Source organism: Protopterus annectens, chromosome 13.part0 (genome assembly GCF_019279795.1).
Source record: "Protopterus annectens isolate FY-2018-M chromosome 13.part0, PAN1.0, whole genome shotgun sequence".
In the NCBI taxonomy this organism is placed as follows: Eukaryota; Metazoa; Chordata; order Ceratodontiformes; family Protopteridae; genus Protopterus; species Protopterus annectens.
The window spans coordinates 132,941,933-132,966,315 of record NC_056747.1 but is presented as its reverse complement, the minus strand read 5'-3'; the positions used below and the strand labels follow the sequence as shown (position 1 = coordinate 132,966,315).

General features: G+C 43.2%; 1 protein-coding gene across 2 annotated transcripts in view; it reads left to right on the top strand.

Annotated features, from left to right (window-relative positions):
- Positions 1 to 24,383, top strand: part of LOC122817656 (scaffold attachment factor B2-like) — a 1,188,489-nt gene that overhangs the window by 243,819 nt on the left and 920,287 nt on the right. The window lies entirely within an intron of this gene.

Genomic DNA, 24,383 nt, shown 5'->3' with positions numbered 1-24,383 from the left:
CCGTGCATACATTCTCCAAACACTACAATCTCCCTCTATACTCCAGATCCAGAGCAGGCTTTGCTTCGGCAGTCCTGCAGGGTTTGATTGCCACACCATCTTTTTCCCTAGAGCATTCCTCCTCCCCCAGCTAAGCTATGGTATTCTACCCACATGTTATGACTGCAGTTGCATTCTTGAAGGACATAGTACAGTTTTGTACCTACCATAAATGTAATGTCCGATAGACATGCAACTGCAGTCGGATTTTCCCACCCTCCATACCCCTCTATGCCTAGGGTCCACTCCTATCCCTGTTTCTGTTAGCTGGGGATATCTGTTATGGTGTATTTGTTTTATTGCTCATTTATTTGTTTGGAATCCTGTTTTTGTCTTCCAATTTGATTACAGCCTTCCTTGGAGGGCACCTGGCATCTGGGGCAAGAAACACTGAAGAAAATGGCGTCGGCTGATGCTTATATACTCCAGCCGCTCTGACGTCGGAGAGAAATGCGACATCAGCCGACGTCTGACCCAGACTTTGGAATCCGGCCGACCGAGGGCTGCCTGAGGCAGGACAACCCACATGTTATGACTGCAGTTGCATGTCTATCGGACATCTACATTTATGGTAGGTACAAAACTGTACTTTTCTTGTAAAGTATACATTTACGAGAGCAATCACAGGGACCTTCCTAGACCTATTAAAGCTCATTGTATATGGTCAGTGGCTACGTCTTTGACATTCTGGTCCAGGATGTCCTAGGATGACATTTGTGCTGCTGCCACGTGGTCAAACCGTTATACCTTTGTAACACAGGGCCTCATTTGATACTGTGCTCCAGCATATGTCCTTGAGACCTCATGGGTTTTTGGGTAGCTGGGACTCTGACCCATCCATGATCAGTAGTGACACTGATAGAATCAGATTATGTATTCACTGATGTCATTATTCATCACATTCCCACCCTCAGTCCCACTCCTTATGGTGATCAGGGGATTCTTGAGTATTGGTAGATTTGGTTCTGCTGTTCCTGGGCGAGAACAGTGTCTCCTCTGGTTTACTTATCCAGCAAACTTGATCTGAAGATTATGGGTAACAGGAAGTAAGGGGAGGAGCTTGAGCTCAGGAGCTGTCGCTCACTTTGCCGGCTCGGATCAGAGGTCAGATCCATGACCCATCCGTGATGAATAATGACATTGAATACCACAGATTCCAAGTTATGGTGAGTGAATTTTTTTTAAGACTCTAAGTAGCTTGCCTAACAGTTAATATAATATAGTTATTGAGCCTAGGAATCTTTGGGCACACCCAGCCTTTGTGGTTCAGGTACTGCAAGTAATGGTTAGGTAGTTGAAGTTGCCAATCTAAAAAGGGATTTTTTGTTGTGGGTTGTTCATAAGCACATTTGGAAGTGTGCGTTTCTCACAGTGGGGTCTGTTAGATTGAGGGTGGGATTCCTTCAGGAAAACTTTAAGAGAAAACCAGCATATGGTCTTGGTTAGCCATAATGTCTTCCATATGTTCTTCGTGTTTCACTGTTGCAGTCATTACATTTGGGTTATCTGCTTGCAGTAGCCCTCAGTTGGCCTGATTAACAAAGTCTTGGATCCTGTGTTGGTTGCTGTCTCCTCTTCCATGACATCAGGTCATTAGGGGTATAAAACATGTAGCCAACGCCATTACATCAGTCTTTCTTGCCGTGCGGTGCCCAAAGCAGAAGCAGTTTGCAAGTCCCAGTCGGCCAACTCCTGAAATTTTCATTTTCGAGTTTCAGAACCAAAGTCTTCAACTAAAAGCTAAGTACCCAGTTGGGGAAACTTTTTCTTGCTCTTAACTGATGTCACTAAAAGTAAATTAGCATTACTTGTGGAAAACCCGCGGTAGTGGTGCTGCGGTAGCGTTGTCGCCTCACAAGACGTTGTCCCGTTCGATTCTCAGCTAGAGCGTCTTCTGTGTGAGGCATGCGTGAATGGGTGTGCCTTCGTTGAAGGTTGTGCGTCAGGGCTGGTAACTCTGCACGTAAAAATCGACTACCAAACATTAGCGGACCGGAGTTCCGCTGTGGTGACCCCTAACCGGGATAAGCCGAAAGATGCAACAATTTGTGGAAAGCAAATAACTCGTAAAGATTTTCATTTGTACTGTATTCCTTGCCAAAGCCCTGACCATGACGTACCTCGCTGTCGGTTTTGTGCCTTATTTAAACCATAAAACTACTTCTGATTCACAGACCTCTACTGATACCCATTTGGAGTCCGGTATGCCATGATGCTTCAACTGTGGAACCTGCGGATGTCTCTACCTTGGATGGGTCCGGAACCGCTGTGCAGGTACTGGCTTCTGAGGGTGTATTCAGGCCTACTGACTTGCATATTAAACCAATGCCATCTTCTTCAAGGCCTAAATCTGGAGCCATGCCTAGAAAACTGATGCCCAGACTGCATAGTCAGGCCTCCATGCCTACAAAACAGATAAGGATGGCTTAAGACCATATTACTTTAATCAGGGAAAGCCAGCCTCCCCCCTCCCCCCCTAAGAGACCTAGGACTGAGTTTGTTTGATACTTCTGACCAGGATTCTGAATTTTCTGTTGCCTCTGACCAGGATTTACCCTTATCTACCTATGAGGATTCTGATGCTGAAGACTATATTCCCTCTGCACCCCCCCAAAGAGGATTTCTCTCTTGGTGAAAACTTGCATACTCTGACTCGTTGGGAAAGTCATGATTTCTCTGATTCTAAAAAGAGGCTTAGTGGTTTCTTATTCTTGCCCCAATACAGGCCTTTAGCCGTACCTCCTGTACTAGACATTGTTGATGATGCATTTGCAGAATCTATCCTGGCCCCTGACTCTCTACCTTTTGCTCCCAGGAAACCTGATGGATATTAAAGGATCTCTGACTCTCTAAAGTTCCTTTTTAAAAATCCTACTGCGGATCCTGAGACCATTTCACATGGGCCCAAGGGCATTAAAGCTACTTCTGCCAAAAATCCTACCCCATCGGATAGAGACTCCAGGGCGCTGGATAGATGGGGTAAGAAGGTATACACTTATGCAGCTTTGGCCATTAGGGCCTTAAGCTGCCAGTTTCATGTGTTGAAGTATCAGCAGCATATTATTGGATTGCTTACACAGAAAATTGTTGATTCCTGATGGTGCTGAAAATAAAGATTTACAGGATTTATTTCATTCAGCTGAACAGGTTGGAAAACATACTTTGCAATGTGGTTTTGATTCTCTAGAGGCATGTTGCAGGGCTGCTGTAACTGGGCCTGTACTTAGAAGGCATGCTTGGCTTAAGGAGCAATCCCTAACGGATCATGTTAAAGCAAAATTACTGGATGCTCCTTTAAACCAGGACCGCCTGTTTGGCAACAAGGCAGACGAATTTCTTAAAAAGATGGAAGAAAAAGCTAAATCTATGCAAACTGTTTTTTACAAGTACAACCTCCAAGGTTTAGTAGGCATTGGCCTTCCAAGAATTGGTCCTTTCCTGCCTCTTCCAGTCCTCAGTCCAAACCCAGATACAGCAGAGCTCCCAGGCTGCAGTTCACGGTACTCACATGACTAAGCAGTGGGGGGCCTCCACTTCCAAATCTGTGAGTAATAAGACTCCCCCTATAGTAAACTGTCTTAATGACTTCCTTTTAAAATTTCCAAGCACTTGTCAACTGACTGCCCCTTTGGGGGGGAAAGCTTGCTCTTCATGGAAAGAACTGGGAACTCATTACCCAGGGCAAATGGGTTTTAAATATAGTGTCCCAGGGATACAGATTTCACTTCCACACACAGCCCATCACCAAGCGGGTGGCCAGATCTACCCCCAAATCAGTGGACAGAGGCCCAATAGAAGCATGGGGGCTATCCAGTTGGTACCAGAAGAGGAAAAGGGACAAGGTTTCTACTAGAGACTTTACCTGGTACCCAAAAAAGACAATTCATGGTGTCCTGTTCTGGACCTGTCTACTTAAACACCTTTTTGGAGATTCCAAAGTTCAAGATACTGATTCTTCACCAGTTGCTTCCTATGCTAGGCAAAGATGCCTGGTTGGCAACACTAGATTTAAAGAAGCATACCTGCACATCCCAATCAGGGAATCTTACAGGAGATACCCATGCTTCAAAGCAGGCTACACGCACTAGCAGATGTTCATCGTGCATACAGCTGCAGTCATTGCAGATGGGGTTATCCTGCCATCAGGATGGTCCTCTGTCGGCTGAATTCCAAAGTCTAGGTCCGGCGTCGGTTGTCGTCGCTTCTTCCCTGACGTCAGTGCGGCAGGGGTAGAAAAGAGGCAGCAGACGCCATTTTCTTCAGTCTTTCTTGCCGCATGGTGCCCGAAGCAGTTCACAAGTGCCGGTCGGCCAGCTCCTGAGATTTACGAAAGTATTTCAGCCGAAGTCTTCTTGAAAGCCAAGTACCCTGTTGGGGAAACTTTTCTTGCCTCAGACAGATGTCAGACAAAGTTAATAATTGCATTTCTTGTGGGAAGCAAATACCGCATAAGGATTTCCACTCTTTCTGTATACCTTGCTTATGCCCAGACCACGACGTCTCGGCCTGCCGTTTTTGTGCTAGATTCAACAAGCGCACTATTAAGCGCCGGGCGGAGTTCGCCCTTCATTATTTTGGCAAAAAATTTAATTATATCATGTCGGGTACTCCAGTTTTGAGCAAAAGACACAAAGATAAGGACCGACATCCGAGGTCCGCACAGACTAGTGAGACCACGCTTAGGCCGACTACCGGTTCTCCGGTTCCCAGCGAGGCGCCTACGCAGCCCCTGAGTACCGATGACACTAAATTACCGGTGACTAAATTACCCGAGGGCGCAGGCTCCTCTGTTCCCATTCCTACTGCAGATACCGACGCCACTCTTGGCGGGGAAACTCCGAATTTAGACAGGCCTGCCATTTCTCAAGGCGTCTTCAGGCCTTCCTCCTCTATTAAATCTTTCACTAAATCTAAGGCAGCCATGAAAACCAAAAAACAGGGTCCTCAGACCTTCTCTCAAGGCCCCATGCCTGAAAAGCAGATGCTTAAAATGGCTGAGGATTTAATTACTCTTATCAGGGGCTTTCAACCCCCCTCTGACAAAAGACCCAGATTAGAGGAAGATTACCCTTCCTCAGATCAAGCTTCTATTACCTCAGAACACTCTGAGGACCAGGATTCCGCCTATTCCCCTTTCGAAGACTCTGCTGAGGAGTCTATTCCCTCTGCCCCCCCCAGGACTACTCTTTTGTGGAAACCCTGCATACATTGAGGGAACACTTTCACTGGGAAGGCCAAGATTACTCTGATTCCAAGAAAAAGCTCAGGGAATTTCTACTGCTCCCCCAGCATAGACCCCTGGCTATCCCTCCTGTTTTAGATATATTGGATGATGTGTACACAGAAGCCAGCCTTAATCCACATTCTTTGCCTCCAGCTCCTGTTAAGCCAGACAGCTATTACCGGGTTCTTGATTCTCACCAGTTCCTATATAAAAGCCATACTGCTGACCCAGAAACTATTTCACAGGGTCCCAAGGGAATTAAGGCCTCTACTGCTAAAAACCCATTACCTTCAGAGAGATTCCAGAGCTTTAGAAAGGTGGGGGAAAAAGGTGTACATCTCGGCCACTTTAACCATGAGGGCATTAAACTGTCAATTCCATATGTTAAAGTATCAACAGATTTTGCTATCTCAGTTGAAAAGCAAAATGACGCAACCAGAACAACCAGATTTGAAAGAGTTGCAGGATTTGTTGCATGGTGCAGAGCAAGTGGGTAAATCTACCTTGCAATGTGGTTTTGATGCCTTCGAGGCCTCATGTAGAGCTGCTGTTACGGGGTCTGTTATACGTAGGCATGCTTAGCAAGAGCAAACCTTACCAGATCATGTCAAAGCTAAATTATTGGATGCACCTCTTCAAAAGGATGTATTGTTTGGTGTTAAAGCTGAGGAGGTACTAAAGAAAATGGAGGAAAAAGCAAAATCAATGCAAACGGTGAAAGATTTCCTGCAGGTACAACCTCCACGTTTCAGCAGAAACTGGCCTTCAAAAAATGTGTCCTTTCCAGCCACGGACAGACCTCAGAGGCAGATACAGATGCCCAAGGGGTAGAGGGCAACCTCAAGGATCTTAGAGCCAAACAGTGGCAAGCACCAACCCCAAGAGGTGGAGAAGATAGATCAGTCATTTAGAAAACAGACACAATGACTTCCCCCTACACCTGCCAAGCAAAGCTTTAATGGCAGCACCTTTGGGCGGAAAACTGGCATTCTCAAAAAAATTGGCATATTGTTAAAAAGGGCAAATGGATTATGGACATTATAGACAGAGGCTACAGATTCCACTTTCACACCCTTCCAAAAATGAAAGGCATGCCAAACCTGCCACAAAATCAAAGGGCAGAGGCACAAAAACAAATTTCCGCTCTCATGGACATGAAAGCGATTCGAGAGGTACCTGCAAAAGAACAAGGTCAAGGGTTTTATTCCAGGCTATTCCTGGTACCAAGGAAAGACAAAGATTGGAGACCTATCTTAGACCTATCCATCCTAAACGCATATCTACAGGTGCCAAAATTCAAGATTCTCACATTACAGCATCTTCTTCCCATGCTGGGCAAGGAGTCTTGGCTGGTAACATTGGACCTCAAGGAGGCATACCTGCATGTCCCTATCAGACAAGATTGCAAAAGATACCTCAGATTTCTTGCAGGTTCAACCCATTACCAATTCTCTGCATTGCACTTTGGCTCATCTACTGCGCCCAGAGTGTTTATGAAATGCCTGGCATCAGTAATCACCTTTTGCAGACTACAAGGAATACAAATTTACCCATAGCTGGACGACTGCCTGATTCCAAGTGGACAGCAAGGATATACTATTGCAGCGCCTGGCGTTTGTAATAAAACTGAACTTCCTGGGATACACAGTCAACAAAAAGAAATCAAAACTAATACCCTCTCAACAAATAATTTTCCTGGGTGCCCGCTTGAATACAACCACCCAGATGGCCTACCTCACGCCAGACAGACAAGGGCAACTGTCTCAATACTTCAGCAAAATGGCAACTTTCACCAGGCTAACTGCGAGGAAAGTCCTGCAGGCTCTGGGATTCATGGCATCTTGCATCCTACTAATCCCATGTGCAAAGCTGCATATGAGGAAGCTTCAATGGTACCTAAAAAACTTATGGTCTCAACACAGCCACAGCTTGGAAACAATTATACCACTCATTCCATGCCTTCAAAAGGAATTTTTGTGGTGGGCTCAAGCATGCCAAAGAAACACAGGTCTCCCTTTCTGTGTACCTCAAGCAACTCAAATCACAACAGACGCCTCAGACTACGCCTGGGGAGCACACATGGCAGATCAGTGCATTCAGGGAAAATGGTCCCAAAAAGAGAAGCACCTACACAACCAAAAGGAAATGCTAGCCGTGCAAAATGCTATTATGACCTTGAAAGACCTACTGCATCCAGACCAGCTATTGATAAGGACAGACAACACCACAGTGATGTGGTACCTAAACAAACGGGGGGGGGGAACTCATTCATACCCCCTGTGCAGGCAAGCCATGACCCTATGGAACACAGCACTGGAATTGCAAATTCAGCTACAGGCACAATTCATGCCAGGGAAGGACAACACACTGGCAGACAACCTAAGCAGAAGTATGACAGATCCACACGAATGGAAGTTGCATCCTCAAGTTTTCACAAAGAAACTCTGGCATGGGGACAGCCAGACATAGATCTATTTGCTACCCACAGAAATTACCAGTTGAAAAAATTTTGCTCCAGGACCTATCATCCACAGGCCTGGAAAGTGGACGCACTCTCTTTCAATTTGACAACATTGACAGTTTATGCCTTCCCACCTCTTCCTCTACTGTCCAAAGTTCTATTAAAAGCCAGAGCAGAGAGGCCGCAAATGATTTTCATTGCTCCAGACTGGCCAAGACAACACTGGTATCTGCTCCTGAAGAGCCTGACACGTTCCCCCACCATGGATCCTACCTCTAGTTCCTCTTCTGCTGTCCCAGCACAACTACAAAACTCTTCGCAGCCAGCTCAAAACTCTAAATCTAGCTGCATGGAGAATTCCTTGATTTACCAACAGACTCTCCTCTCCAAGGAGGTGCAGGATGTCATCTTGGAGGTCAGAAGACCTTCTACTAGAGAAGCCTACTCCGCCAAATGGAAACTATTTATTTTGTGCCTGGAATCTAGAAAAGGGCCAGAATCCTTGGGTAATAAATATACCTCAAATTTTACAGTACCTAGCTGAGATGTTAAATAGTGGACTTTCCTTCTCCTTCATCAAGATCCACGCTTCAGCCGTTTCTGCACAATACAACACAGATCCTTCTTTATTCTCTCATCCTCTCTTAAGGCAGTTCCTCAGAGGGGCAAAAAATATAAAACCCCCAAGGAAACCACCAGTCCCTGCTTGGGACCTCAACTCATTGGAAAAGCTGACCCTTCCTCCCTTTGAGCCAGCTTCTTCAACAGAACTACAGTACTTGTCATGGAAAACAGCCTTTCTTCTGGCTATCACCTCAGCACGCAGGGTTTCGGAGCTACAGGCCCTCATGGCTATGCAACCATTCATCATTTTCCATCAGGACAGTGTTTCCTTACGAACCAACCCTACCTTTATGCCAAAGGTAGTATCCAGTGTAGCTTTGAATCCGATATCCACTTACCTACCTTTTATCCAAATCCACAAAACAAAGGGGAAAGACTACTACATTCTTTGCACATTCACAGACAACTTTGTTATTATTTAGACAGGACAAAGCCATTCAGGAAATCCGAGCAACTCTGTGTCCTATGCTACAGGTGCTCAAGGAAAGGCTATTTCCAAACAGACAATTTCAAAATGGATAGCCCACTGCGTACGCTTTTGTTACTCATTTCATGGAAAAACTGTGCCTGCATGCATCAGATCCCACTCCACCAGGGCCACAGCTACCTCTGCAGCTTTCCTCAGGGGGGTCCCTACCAAGGACATTTTGGAAGCAGCCACTTTGAGTTTAGTGCACACTTTCTCCAAGCACTATCACCTTCCACTATACTCTAAATATAGAGCGGGTTTTGCCACTGCAGTCTTGCAGGGCATCCTCGCTCCTCCTAGTTCCACTTAGTGCCTACCACCCTTACTTAGCTTTGGGATTCTTCCCATCTGTAATGACTGCAGCTGTATGCACGATGAACATAGTACAGTTTTGTACCTACCATAAATGTAGATGTTAGAGTGCTCATACAGCTTCAGTCCAGGTTACCCCCCCCCCCCTCCATCCCCTCTTAGGACAGGCCTTATGACAAGCACCTTATTATACACCCTTTTGGGGGTATTCTCTTACGGTTTATTTGCTTGCAACTACTGTTTTTTGATTATTCCATATTGCATGTTTACATAACATTGTTTTGCCTTCCTTTTGGGGGCACCTGACATCTGGGGCAAGAAAAACTGAAGAAAATGGCGTCTGCTGCCCCTCTTGTACCCCTGCCGCACTGACGTCAGGGAAGAAGCGACGACAACCAACGCCGGACCTAGACTTTGGAATTCGGCCGACCGAGGACCCGCCTGACGGCAGGATAACCCCATCTGTAATGACTGCAGCTGTATGAGCACTCTTAACATCTACATTTATGATAGGTACAAAAGTGCACTTTCTCTGCACTGCCCTTTGGCTTATCTACTGTGCCCAGGGTATTCGCAGAGTGCCTAACTCCAGTTATTGCATTTTGCTGGCAAACAAATATACCCATACCTGGACGATTGTCTAATTCAGGCAGAAAGCCAGGGCATACTTTTGAATCATCTGGTCTTTGTACAAAGGGTTCTGACTTATCTTGGGTACACCATAAACGAAAGTAAATCACACCTGGTACCCTGTCAACAAATTATATTCCTGGGAGCAAGCTTGAATACAACTTGGATTGCTTTCCTCACGCCAGAGAAACAAATTAATTTGACAACCTACTTCAAACAAGTGGCCACAAAAACCCTGCTATCTTCAAGACAAATACTGCAAGCCTTGGGGTTCATGGCCTCCTACATTCTTCTAATTCCATATGCAAGACTGCATATGAGGAAACTACAATGGTATCTGAAAACCCTATGGTGTCAACATTCTCAGGATCTAGAAGCAATGATTCATATTGTACCTTGCCTATGCCTAGAATTCCTTTGGTGGCCAGTGGCCTACAACCAAAACAAGGGAATGCCTTTTACACTATCCCCTGCCACCCAAACCCCAACAGACTCATCAGACTATGCATGGAGGGCTCACCTGGCAGGGAAGTGCATTCAGGGCAAATGGAACAAAGTCAAATGCACCTGCATATCCATCAAAAAGAAATAGCTGCACCGAAAGCTTTCAAGGATCACATTCTTCCAGGACAACTAGTGGTAAAGACTGAAAACACCACTGGTATGTGGTACATAAAGAAGCAGGGGGCTGCTCATTCTTACCCTTTCTGCAGACTAGCCATGGCATTGTGGAACACAGCCTTGAGCTACCAAGTGCACCTACAAACTCAATTCCTGCCAGGAAAATTAGGCAGACGGACTAAGGAGAAGTCTCACTGAGCCACACGAGTGGAAACTGGAACAAAGGACTTTAAACTAGTTAACAAAGAAATGGGGGAGCCCAGATATAGACCTGTTTGCCTCTCCCCAGAACTACCAATTGGACCAGTTTTGCACAAGGACTCCCCATCAACAAGCCTGGAAAGTGGATGCTCTGTCCTTCAGCTGGAAAAACCTATCTGTCTATGCCCCCCCACTGCCTTTGCTCTCCAAAGTACTACTAAAAATCAAACCGGACAAGTCAAGGATGATCTTGATTGCACCAGACTGGCCACGCCAACACTAGTACCTCCTCCTGCGCAGTGTGTCATTGTTATCCCCATGGCACCTGCCTCCGACTCCTTCCCTGTTGTCTCAGCAGGAGAACCAGGTTCTGTACCCTCAGCTTCTACAACTGAACCTAGCAGCCCGGCTAAATTACCTAATCTCTCCTTTACCATCCCTCAGTAAACCATTGATGTATATCATTTTAGAGGCAAGAAGGCCTATTACTAGAAAATCTTATGCTGAAAAATGGAAAAGATTCTGTGCCTGGAACCCATCTCAAGGGATGAGCACAGCAGCACCCAATTTACCTCCGATTTTGCAATACTTAAGATGCCTCAGAAGGGCCTGTTTTTCCTCCATCAAAATTCACACCTCTGACATTTCAGCTCATTATAACATGGAACCTTCCCTCTTCTTTCATCCACTGCTCAAGCAGTTCCTCCGAAGGGCCAAAAATTTAAGACCTTCCAGGAGAGCTCCAACCCCAGCCTGGGACCTTAACTTTGTTTTGGAGAAACTCGCTCTTCCTCCTTTTGAGCCAGCTGCTGCTGCATACTTAAAATTTATTTCATGGAAAACAGCTTTCCTTTTAGCAATCACTTCAGCAAGAAAGGGTGTCTGTGTTACAGGCCCTTATGGCAGTGAAGCCTTGCATAATCTTTCATGCAGACAGTGTCTCCCTCTGAACCAGTCCATCCTTCATGCCCAAGATGGTATCCAGTGTGGCTCTTAATCAGTCCTTTCATTTGTTAACCTTCTTTCCTAACCTACAGAACAAAGAAGAATGGATACTGCACTCCTTAGATGTGCACAGACAGCCTCAGAAGGGCCAGGACAGGACTAAACCACAAAAGAAATCTGAACAACTGGTGGTGGCATTTGCTGCAGGGTCAGAGGGGAAGGCTATTTCAAAGCAAACCATTTCTAAATGGACAGGCCATTGCATTCATTTCTGCTATAAGCACTATGTAAAACCTATCCCACATGGGATCAGACCTCACACTACTAGTGTTCCATCTACCTCTACAGCCTTTCTCAGAGGCATCCCTACCGGGGACATCATAGAAGTTGCTACCTGGAGTTCTGTATATACTTTCACCAAGCATTGCCATTTGCCAATTTTCTCTAAATCCAGAGCCGTTTTTGCCACTGTAGTCTTGCAGGGCCTTGTAGCCGGTCCTAATGCTGTCTAAATTCCTCCTCCCGACCATAGCTTTGGGAAGCTACCCAAATGTAAAGACTGCAACAGTGCAACACGAAGAACATTGTACAGTTGTATACACTTAACATAGATGTAGATGTTCGAGTGTATTCACTGTTGCAGTCCTGGTTACCTTCCCTGCAGCCCTTAAATTTTTTTTTTGGGCTATACCTCTACTTTCTTTTACTATGCTTAAAAGCTTTTTGGGTGTATTTGCTTTTTTGTTGGAGGTATATCATTGTATTTTTATATTTAGTTGCTTCCCATTAGGAGGGCACCTGACATCTGGGGCAAGAAAAACTGATGTAATGGCATCAGCTGCATGTTTTATACCCCTGACGTCATGGAAGAGAAGACTGCAACTGACGCAGGACCCAAGACTTGCTTAAATCCGGCTGACTGAGGGCTACTGCAAACAGATAACCTAAATGTAATGACTGCAACAGTGAATACACTCTAACATCTACATTTGTGGTAAGTGTACACAACTGTACTTTATTCTCCAACTACCCTGCAAAGAACTAGCCCTCCGAGAAGTGCGAGAGAATTTGAGAAGTCATTAGTGCCACTTTTTGGGTCTCATGTCCCCTAAGATTATTGGTGTTGGTGAGGTGCCTTTGCATCCCGTATACCTGGTACCTTTTTCTGGGCAGGGTATTATGATGCAACTTCCTTAGAGGCTATTATGCTTTTGACGTCCAGCACATCTTCATGATCTGAAACTGTTAGAAAATTGGACTAGTGACTGCTTTGCAACACTGAGCGCCTGCATATGTTGTTAAAGCGGAGGAGAACTCTTTCCCCTTGCTGTTGGTACACAAAGTTTGGGAGGAAGTCTCAAGCACTTCCCTTGCAAGCTGAGGCCTCCAAGGCAAATCATATGCCCAATCACAGACTTAAGACGCAGAAAGCAAAGTGGTTGTCTGTAGGTTTTCCCATCCAAAGCTGTCTAGACCTTGCCCCCATCTCTTGCTCAGGCCGCAACTCTGGGTTTTGTCAGGTTGGCCTGGGATCTTGTGGAATTACTTTATGTAGCCAACCTCTAAAGAACCTTTAGTGTCATGATAAATCTTCTAAAAGAAACAGACTACACTGTTTTCTGTTTCTACGGAGGCTTTTAGGACTGTTTGGAAACCTGCAACAGTGGACATTGGTACAGACAACTCTGTGATACGTAAACAAGGGGATGCGGGGGGGTGGCACATTCTTGCTAGCAGTGCAGGCTGGGGAACTCTGAATTCAAGGTAGCTTATTTACCATTACAAGAAACTTCGTTGAGTTTAGCTTATGCCACTGTGAATGTGCATTTCTGCAGTTTCTGCCTAGGTGTCCACTGGTTTCTGGACCCCCCCCCCCCCAGCTGTTCCTGAGGGGTGTCCTGCATCTGAGGTCCCCCCAGTTGGAAAGTATCCTCATCTTAGAGCTCAAGTTAGATCAGTGTTTGAACCTCTATTTTTATGTCTTGGAAAACTGCTTTTTTGGTTGTCACCTCGTTTAGGAGGCTCCTAGTCTTTGTGTAAAGAACCTTTTCATGATGACACGGTGATTCTACTTAGTAGTTTGTATGCTGAAAGCCATAGCAAGATGTAGTCCCATACCAAGCTGTCCAACTCCTAATCCCTAGAATAGGAGTGGAAGTGTTTCGCACACTTTAGGTGCGTGCAGACAAGTTGTCGTACTGGTTAGATAACAGTAAAATCTTGAGAAAAGCAGACCAACTTTTTGTCTCCTTTACAGAAAACTGTTAGTGGGTGAAAGTCAGTGGCTAGTTCATTTTTTAAACTTTTGCCTTTTTGCAGGTACTGCATTAAAAAGACCCCATTCCCCAAGTGCTACTGTCTCTGCCACTACCTTCCTGAAGGAGTTAAATTCCCAAAACATTTTGAAGCCACTGTCTGGTATACAAATTATACCTTTTCAAAGCATTACAGACTGGATTTGATCCTCTGTGCGAGGGCTGTGTTTCCAGTTACTATCCTGAAGGACATTCTCCACTCTTGTTCTTACAGTGAGCTCTCCACCATTTGTGGGGAGAGCTAGTTTGGGTAGTGTCTTTGGTTTCTGACTGCAGCATTGATTTGTCATGAAGGTACAGATGTTAGTGTGGTCAGTGTTTTTGCAGTCTTGTTTTGTTTCTTCTGTCCTCTTTACTGCAGTGGGACTGTGGTGGGCTGGAGTGGGTTCCCATATTATCCCCCTTCCTAGTTGTACCCTTTTTCTACTAGTCTCCTTTTTCAGTTTCCATAAGAAGGGATTATTCTCCAGGCAGTGGACAGCTGTTTGGGAGGGGCAAGAAAGAAAATGTGTGCGCACTGGCAGTTGCCACCTATTTACATGATATCTGAGGTGTGTAGGGCATCGTCAACTTGGCCATAGGTAGGGAAGCTTGACTCGTTCAGTTTAACCAGATTTCAGCCTCCACCAACAGCAGGGATCACTGCGATGACTGCAACAGCAATTAGTTTTTTCACCCTCTACAATTATGCTAGTTGCCTACACAGCTGTATTTTCTTTCTACATCTCTGCCTTTAGCTTGGTGTCTTACGCACATTTTTTTCTTTAACTTCACAGCTCACATGAACTTTCACCATATTTATTGCTTTTCTTGTGGCGATAATCTGTAGGCTTAGATTCTTTGTGACACTGGCTCTTGCTTTTTTTCTTCATATATTCAATTCCCAAGTTGTCCTGTCATCTTTTTGTTGGATTTATTGCTGTGTATCCTGCATCTTTAGGGGAGTTTTTTGTAGCATCTGTCTCCTGTTTGTTTCTGTTTTCAGACTGTGTGAGCATATTCCAGATATTAGTTGCTGTCTACACACCCATAAGGTTGCTGTTTGAAGTATTAACCAGCAGTTTAAGCCGGTTTCATTACAGTTTCTTCTGAAGTGGCAGCCATCTTTTCTTTCCTGAAATGTAAGTATGGCTGCTGCTAGAGCATTTTGGTTAGATGTTCGTGTTTCACTGTTGCAGTCATTACTCTTGGGTTATCCTGCTGGCAGGCTACCCTCAGTCGGCCAGAATTCCAAAGTCTAGGTCCGGCGTCGGTTGCTGTTGCCTCTTCCCTGACATCAGTGCGCCAGGGGTATAAAAGATGCAGCAGACGCCAGTTTCTTCAGTCTTTCTTGCCGCGCGGTGCCCAAAGCAAAAGCAGTTCAAGTGCTGGTCGGCCGACTCCGGTTCTGAAATTCGAATTTGAAAATGTCAGAAGTCTTCATTAAAGCTAAGTACCCTGTTGGGGAAACTTTTTTCTTGCTCCAGACCGATGTCAGAAAAAGTTAACAATTGTATTTCTTGTGGGAAGCAAATACCTCATAAGGATTTTCACTCTTACTGTATTCCTTGCCTAGGCCCTGATCACAACGTTGCTAGCTGTCGGTTTTGTGCTAGATTTAACCAACGCACTATCAAGCTTCTGTTCGATTTTGCATTTCATTACTTTGGCCGAAGATGTAGTTATATAATGCCGTCGGACCAGCCGACTACCAGAGTTTACAAAAAAAACGCAAGGACAAGGATAAGCATCCGAGGTCCAAAACCAACGAAGCCTCTACTAGGCCAGTCGCCGGTTCTCGGTGAGGCCCTTTCACAGCCCCTGGCGCCCACTACAGACTCCCACATGGAGCCGACTGCGCTTCTGGATACTCAAGGTATTGGACACTCGGAAATCATTCCCTCAGATGAGTCCGGAGCCGCTGAGTAGGCATCTACTTCTGAGGGTGTCTTCAGACCTACACAACTATAAATTAAGCCATCTTCAGCTTCAAAGACTAAAGCAGCTATAAAGACAAAGAAACAAGTACAGCATTCTCCTATTAGGACTTCCATTCCTCAAAAACAGATACTCAAAATGGCCGAAGACCTAATTACTTTGATCAGAGGCTCCCATCCCCCTCCTGATGAGGCCTAGGCAAGATGCAGAGTATGATTCTTCTGATCAGGTATCTTATTTCCTCTGATTCCTCTGAACAGGATTTACTCCATGCTTCCCTATGAGGATTCTGATGCTGAAGAATCCATTCCTTCAGCCTTTCCTCCTGAGGATTATTCTTTTGGGGAAATCCTGCATACCATGAGGGAGCATTTCCACTGGGAGAGCCAAGATTATTCTGAATCTAAGAAAAGGCTCAGAGACTTTCTGCTACTTCCTCAGCACAGACCCCTTGCTATTCCACCTGTTCTAGACATTGTAGATGTATTTTCGGAGTCCGGCCTGTCCCCTGACTCTTTACCCCCTGCAACTGCTAAGCCAGACAGATACTGCAAGATCCTGGATTTTCATAAATTCCTATATAAAACCCTGCTGCTGACCCAGAAACTATATCTCAGGGTCCCAAGGGGGTTAAAGCTTCCACTGCAAAAAACCCTATCCCCTCTGATAGGGATTCTAGGGCTCTAGACAGATGGGAGGGAAAAAAGTCTACACTTCTGCTACCCTGGCTGTAAGGGCTTTAAATTGTCAGTTTCATATGCTTAAATATCAGCAATATTTAATGTCACTGCTTAAACAATGTTGACAAATACTGAATGTTCAGAGAACAAGGAATTGCAGGATTTATTGCATGTAACTGAACAAGTGGGAAAGCATACTTTGCAATGTGGTTATGATTCACTGGAGGCCTCTTGCAGGGCCGCTGTTACAGGTTCTATTATTAGAAGGCATGCTTGGTTAAAGGAACAGCATCTGCCTGATCATGCTAAAGCAAAATTGTTAGATGCACCATTACAGCATGATACTTTGTTTGGTACTAAAGCAGAAGAGGTTTTGAAAAAAATGGAGGATAAAGCAAAATCCATGCAGACAGTGAAGGATTTCTTACAGGTACAGCCACCCAGGTTTAGCAGGAACTGGCCTTCTAAAAATTGGTCCTTTCCACTGTCAAACGTAAAAGAGCAAAGAGAGGTGTGGTACCACGAGCACACAAGGTTGAAGTTTCCTTCAGTAGTATCCAGTAATATCCACGAGTTGTAGTCGGCAACCAAAACTTTATTTTCTACAAATCACGTAAAACACTACAAAGTGCTTTTCGTTCAGACCAATGTCCGAACTTCTTCAGACGAAACACTAGCGCTACCCACAGGCTGTGTTTAAATAATGAAGCAGTTAATACGTCATTAATTCTTTGAATCAATTAATTCAGTTAAATATCTTTCTTTAGTTTAATAAAGCAACCAAGCAATAAATATTAAATTATAATACAGTCAATCAAAGTTCGAAAGTGTGTATGTATTACTTATTTTTACTAAAAGTACGAATTTAAAATAGAATTAATAGATGACAACTTGAATATTACTTCATTCACATGAACTTATAAATGCAGTTTAGGTTTACTCTAAACATGGTCCTGGAAAACTTTTTCTATTGACAAAAACGAAAAGCAAGGCTGTTTCTCTTCAATCAAAAGTTTTTTTTGCTACAGCCAATGTCACGACTTCATTTACTGCAGTACATCTAAACCTTTTTAATCCAACAATTTAAAACGTACTAAAATTTAATCATACTATAAAAAAAGAGAAAAATGTAATTAAAAAATATGTTTATGTATAGATATATATGGGCACGAAGGTGTATGTAGAAATATGAGTGTCCACACATAAAGTACATACTCACGTACGAAAATGCATGCTTAAAACTAATATACTATATTAAAACATGATTTTGGTGAACCTCACCACTCTTTATGATGTTCTTGGTAATATTTTGTTATATAATGTTGTGTTATGTTGTGTTCTTACGTTAATTAAACTAGTGTGCAAGTTTCTTACTTGTCATTCAGGTATTTTATAATTTTGTGGTTTTATGATAGGACTGACAGTTAAGTATTTTAAGGAAAATCTAACAAATCTATCCCATTGTTGATGGGAAAAGGAGCAAGACGTGCTTCATTAGCCAATTTTTGGATTACCATTTCAAGAAATGCATGACCAAGTTCCCGTATATTACCAAAGATTCGTGTGATTTTTTGGGGAAAATAAGAGAGTTTGACATGAAAGAAGGTTATTCATTTGTTACTGTGGATGTATGTAACTTGTTTACAACCATACCCCAAGACATTGGTCTGATATGGTTGGAAGAACAACTTTGAGACCAGTGTATATGATCAAGAAAGGACAAATACACTAGTCAACTTAATGGATATTGTTACAAAATAATTTTTTATATTATGAAGGTAATTATTACCAACAAGTCAATGGCGTGGCAATGGGGGCAGCTTGTGCCCCCATGTACGCCAATTTGATCATGAGTTATTGGGAACACAATTACATTTTTAAAACTGAATATTACAAACATATTAAAATATACACAAGATATCTTGATGACATATTTGTGGTTTGGGATGAAGACAAAAAGGCATTGGATTCATTTTTGTTGCATAATAATACTGTAAGATTTTTAAAATTTACCTATGAAATTAATCAGGAAGAAATTACCTATTTGGACGTTAGGTTATCCTATGACAAACAGCAGGGACGGATAAAATCAAACATATATAGGAAACCAACGTTCTCCAATTCCTACTTGCACCATAATAGCTGGCACCTTGACCACCAGAAAAAAAGCTATTGTCAAAGGACAAATGGTCAGGGCAGCCAGAATGGTGAGTGGTGAAGGGGAATTTATAAAGGAATTGGTCTATATGTCAAACTTATTTCAAAATAGAGGTTATCCTAAACAACTATGCACAAAAATATATAATTAAGTTGTACACAAAAGGAAAGTAGGGTTATACCAAGCCATATTGACTTCAGATTTTTCAACCCAAGAAAACAACAAAAGTAAGATTATGGTTAAACCTATGTTAGATAATTTTCCCCTATACATATCCGTATTCAACGACTGTTTTGAAGTCATTAAACATATAATCGAGAGGAATTGGGATATATTATGTAAAGATAAGAAATTGGGACATCTTTTTCAAGGTGACGTGAAATTTGTGTACAAAAACGATTTGTCATTTAAAAACATTTTTGAAAAGGACACTATGAACAAAATAGGAACTTCACATAGACCAGAGGGTAATTTCAAATGTGGACGATGTTCTGTATGCCCCCACATTTATTGCACCAATGGCAATTTAGTCGTGAATTCTTGTAACATAAAAATTAGAGGCCATTATAATTGTTACACATCAAATGTAGTATACCTGGCATTATGCCAGGATTGTAACGCGTTTTACGTTGGGAAGACTGGTCGACACTTTAGGAATAGAGTGAAGGAACATCTTTTAGATATCCAACATTCAAAAACAACTAACGCCCTTGCCAGACATATACAAGGCAACGATAGACACAAATTTAAATTGTCATCCAACATTTAGTATATGACATACAAGGTAGAACTACTCAATATGATTTAGACATTAATGAGCTGAAATGGCAGATATTTTTAGATGCATACAATAGACCGGGCTTGAATGAATGCTGTACCATCAAGCCGATATTACAAAATAATAGGATAAAAGGGAAATAAGTTCATTTTGAGACTAGGTTTTAGTCATTACATATACACATGTCATGTGGTTAGTGTGTATGCAATTTGAAAATATATATATAGACATCTCTTTTATATATATTTTTCACTGTCAATATAATTATCTACTGATCAATTATTTCACCAATAATTCATTCATTATTTATTTTTATTCATCATATTATAATTCAACATTTTTTAAGGACAGGGTAGGGATTTTAATCACAATAGATTTTGTATTTAATCAAATAGGGAAGTAAGATTAATAGTTATTATTATTATATATATATACATGTACATGTCACAACATTGTAGTGTTAAATTTATATTTATACCATGTATTTTTGTAGTCATTTATCATAACATTATGTATAATAGGGTTTAGTGACACAAATCGATCAGTAATTAAATTCATTTTTCGCAGTGTGTTATGATGTTACTTTGTGTATATAATAAGAGGAGACAAGGTCACTTTTTTAACATTTATATTTTAAACTAAAGTTAATTGGGAAATTAACATGATTGATTGTTGGCAGTTGGTGTAATTGAGTGCAAAGTATTGTATTTAAGGAATGTGCTTCATTTAGGTTTTTTGTCTGAAGAAGTTTGTTTTCGAACGAAACCTAGGTAACATTCGTTTACCACAATAAATGGAATTGTATTTTATTTCACCATTGGAGTCGACATTGTTTTTTTGAACTTTGTTGGGTTGTATCCTGCCTTTATCTGTTGGTGGTCATCTCCTGGTTGCCTGTTAGTCCTCGTTCATCTACAACAGTTTGTACGGTGTCTGTACTTTGGTTCTAAATCTAACAGCTGTACCTTAGATACACTCATCTTAATAGGCTTTTAAGTTTTAGGATACAAGTAATTGAACACACCTCATTAAGTCCTGGTGTTCTACATGCCATTACATGGAGTTGCCAACTTAACTCCTTTTCCAGTTCTAATCTCAATATGTTTTCATTTGTCAAGTTATGGGCATTTTCTTCAACTTGGTCAATGGCCATGAATGTAAATGAGTGGCCTGTGTGGGATCTACAGTGCCTTGCAAGTGCATTCTCTTCTTTATTTTTGGTAATGGCATAAATGTGCTCGTATACTCTTTCAGCCGTCTGTCCGTCTTTCCTATATAGAAAGACGTGCATTTTTCACACTGGGCTAGATACACTACTCTTTTACTGTTACAGTTATAACTATTTCTAAGAAAAAAAGGTTTCTTTTCTTATAGTAAAACTGTCAGCTGTCTCCATATAGACACAATACCTACATGAACCACATTTCTTGGTCCCTCCCTTCCTTGTCTACTCTCAATTTTCAGTTGGTCCTTTCCAGTGTCAGACAGACCACAAAGAGGCAGATACAGGCGTCCCAGAGGCAGATCTCAGCCCCAAGGCTCATATAGGCCTAAACAATGGGGTGCTCCTACCTCCAAAAGTGGAGAAGATAAATCACAACCTTACAGGAAACAGTCCCAATGACTTTCCTCTACCAGTCCCAAGCATTTTTTCTTTTGACAGCCCCCTTAGGGGGAAAACTAGCACTTTTTTCATCAAATTGGCAAATGGTTACCCAAGACAAATGGGTCTTGAACATAGTGTCCCAAGGCTACAGGTTCCATTTTCACACACTACCAAGGTCAAAGGGCATGCCAGACCTGCCACACAATCAGTGGGCAGAGGCACAAAAACAAATTACAGCCCTCATGGATATGAGGGCCATTCAGCAAGTACCACAACAAGAGCAGGGGCAAGGATTTTACTCAAGACTTTTCCTAGTACCCAGGAAGGACAAAACCTGGAGACCAATACTGGACCTGTCTATACTAAATACGTTTCTGGAAGTTCCAAAATTCAAGATGTTGACTCTACAGCAGCTACCCATGCTTGGCTCGTAACTTTGGACCTAAGAGGCATACCTGCATGCCCCAATCAGACAGTCTTGCAGAAGGTACCTCAGATTCATAGCTGGCTCAATGCATTACCAATTCTCTGCACTGCCCTTTGGCTTATCTACTACGCCTAGGGTCTTTACAGAGTGCCTGGCACCAGTAATTGCGTTTTGCAGACAAAGAATTAAAATAATCCCTACTTGGACGACTGCCTAATTCAAGCAGAGAACAAAGACACTCTTCTAAAGCATCTGGCGTTTGTAAAAAGATTACTTATTGGCCTAGGGTACACAGTAAACGAAAAGAAATCAAAACTTGTGCCCTCTCAAGAGATAATATTTCTGGGGGCAAGCTTAAATGCAACTGCCCAGATGGCTTATCTCACGCCAGACAAGCAAAAGCAACTGACTACTTCAAGAAATTGGCAACAAAAACCCACTTATCTGCAAGGAAAATCCTGCGGGCCTTGGGTTTCATGGTATCCTGCATTCTACTAATTCCTTATGCCAGACTGCATATGAGAAAACTACAATGGTATCTGAAAAGTGTTTGGACTCAGCATTCACTGCCTACAACAGGAGTTTCGATGGTGGGCAGAAGCCTGTCACCACAACAAGGGTCTGCCATTCAGTTTACCCACAGCCAGACAGACACTGGAAAACGGATGCATCAGATTATGCCTGGGGGGGGGGGGGGGGGGCATATGGCAGGAAAATGTATTCTGGGCACATGGCCTGCAAACCAGATGTATCTTCACATCAATCAAAAAGAGATTCTAGCTGTTCAAAATGCCCTGACAGTTTTCAAGGACCTGCTTCATCCAGGATAGTTACTGATAAAGACAGACAACACTACGGTCATGTGGTACATAAGCAGGGAGGTACACATTCCTACCCCCTCTGCAGACTAGCAATGACCTTATGGGACACAGCATTGGCTTTTCAAGTTCACCTGCAAGCACAATTCCTGCCAGGAAAAACAAGTACTCTGGCAGGCGAACTAAGCAGAAACCTCATGGATCCCCACGAATGGAAACTGGATCCACAAGTCTTCCAGCATGATAAGGAAATTGGGATGCCCAGACATAGATCTATTTGCCTCCCCCCACAGCTGTCAATTGCAGAGGTTTTGCACAAGGATTTGTCACACACAAGCATGGAAAGTGGACTCCCTATCATTCAGCTGGAAAAATCTAATAGTATATACTTTTCCCCCACTGCCTTTCCTTCCTAGAGTACTAAAGGTCAGACAAGAGAAGCCAAAAATGATACTGATTGCACCAGACCGGCCACGCCAGCACTGGTACCCAGTCCTAAAGAGCTTGTCTCAAGGTCCAGCATGGATATTGCCTCAAACTTCTCACTTGCTGACCCAACAAAACAATCGGATCCTGCACAGCCAACTCAGGATGTTAAGTCTGGCAGCATGGTGGATAATGTAGCCATTCAGAACACTCCACTTTCAAAAGCTGTTATGGATGTTAGCTTAGAGGCCAGGAGGCAGAGTACCAGAAAGTCTTATGCAGAAAAATGGAAGAGATTCTGTGCTTGGAACCAGGAACAAGGCATTGACACGTCTGTACCAAATATTCCTCAGATTTTTACAATACCTAACTGAGATGCTGAACAAAGGCCTTTCTCATCAGTTAAGATTCATGCCTCTGCCATTTCAGCCCATTACAATACAGAACCACCTATCTTTTCTCATCCTTTAAGGCAGTACCTCAGAGGGGCCAGAAACATTAGGCCTCCAAGGAGAGCACCAATTCCGGCTTGGGACCTCAATTATGTTTTGGAAAAACTCTCACTGCCTCCTTTCGAGCCAGCATCAACAGCAGATATAAAATATTTATCCTGGAAAACAGCTCTGCTGCTAGCAATAACCTCTGCAAGGCGTGTCTCTGAGTTAACGAGCACTCATGGCTGTGGAACCTTTCATCATTTTTCATCCAGACAGGGTTTCTCTGAGGACGAACCCTGCATTTATGCCTAAGGTGGTGTCCAGTGTGGCCCTCAACCAAACCATTCACTTGCCTACTTTTTACCCAAATCCACAGAACAAGGGTGAGAAAATTCTGCAGTCTTTGGACATACACAGGCAGTTGTGCTTCTACTTGGACAGAACTAAAGCTTTCAGAAAGACTAAGCAACTTTTAGTGTCATATGCTGCAGGATCACAAGCAAAGGCTATCTCAAAACAGACTATTTCTAAATGGATAGGCCATTGCATCTGTTTCTGCTATTTTCAACATGGCAAATCAGTGCCCAAGTGCATTAGGCCTCATTGCACCAGAGCAGCAGCCACTTCAGCAGCCTTCCTCAGAGGAGTACCAACCAAACATATCTTAGAGGCTGCAACTTGGAGTTCAGTGCACACCTTTACAAAGCACTACCACTTGCCTCTCTGCTCTTAAGTCCAGAGCAGGCTTCGCCACTGCAGTTCTGCAGGGCCTTATAGCCTCTCCTAATCCTATTTAGCCCAGCCAACCATCCTCAGCTTTGGGATTCTACCCAAGTGTAATGACTGCAACAGGGTAACACGAACATAGTACAGTTGTGTATCTACCATAAATGTAGATGTTAGTGTATTCACTGTTGCAGTCCAGGTTACCCCCCCCCCCTTCTCTTTGCTGGGACTTAACTGCACTTCTCTCTCCTATACAACCTTTTTGGTGTACTTGCTTGTAATTGAAGGACATGTTGTTTTTGTACATGCATTTCTTATTGGCATATTTTTCAGCCTACCAATTTTTGGGGCACCTGACATCTGGGGCAAGAAAAACTGAAGAAAATGGCGTTTGCTGCATCTTTTATACCCCTGGCACACTGACGTCAGGGAAGAGGCGACAGCAACCGACGCCGGACCTAGACTTTTGGAATTATGGCTGACTGAGGGTAGCCTGCCAGCAGGATAACCCAGGAGTAATGACTGCAACAGTGAATACACTCTAACATCTACATTTATGGTAGGTATGC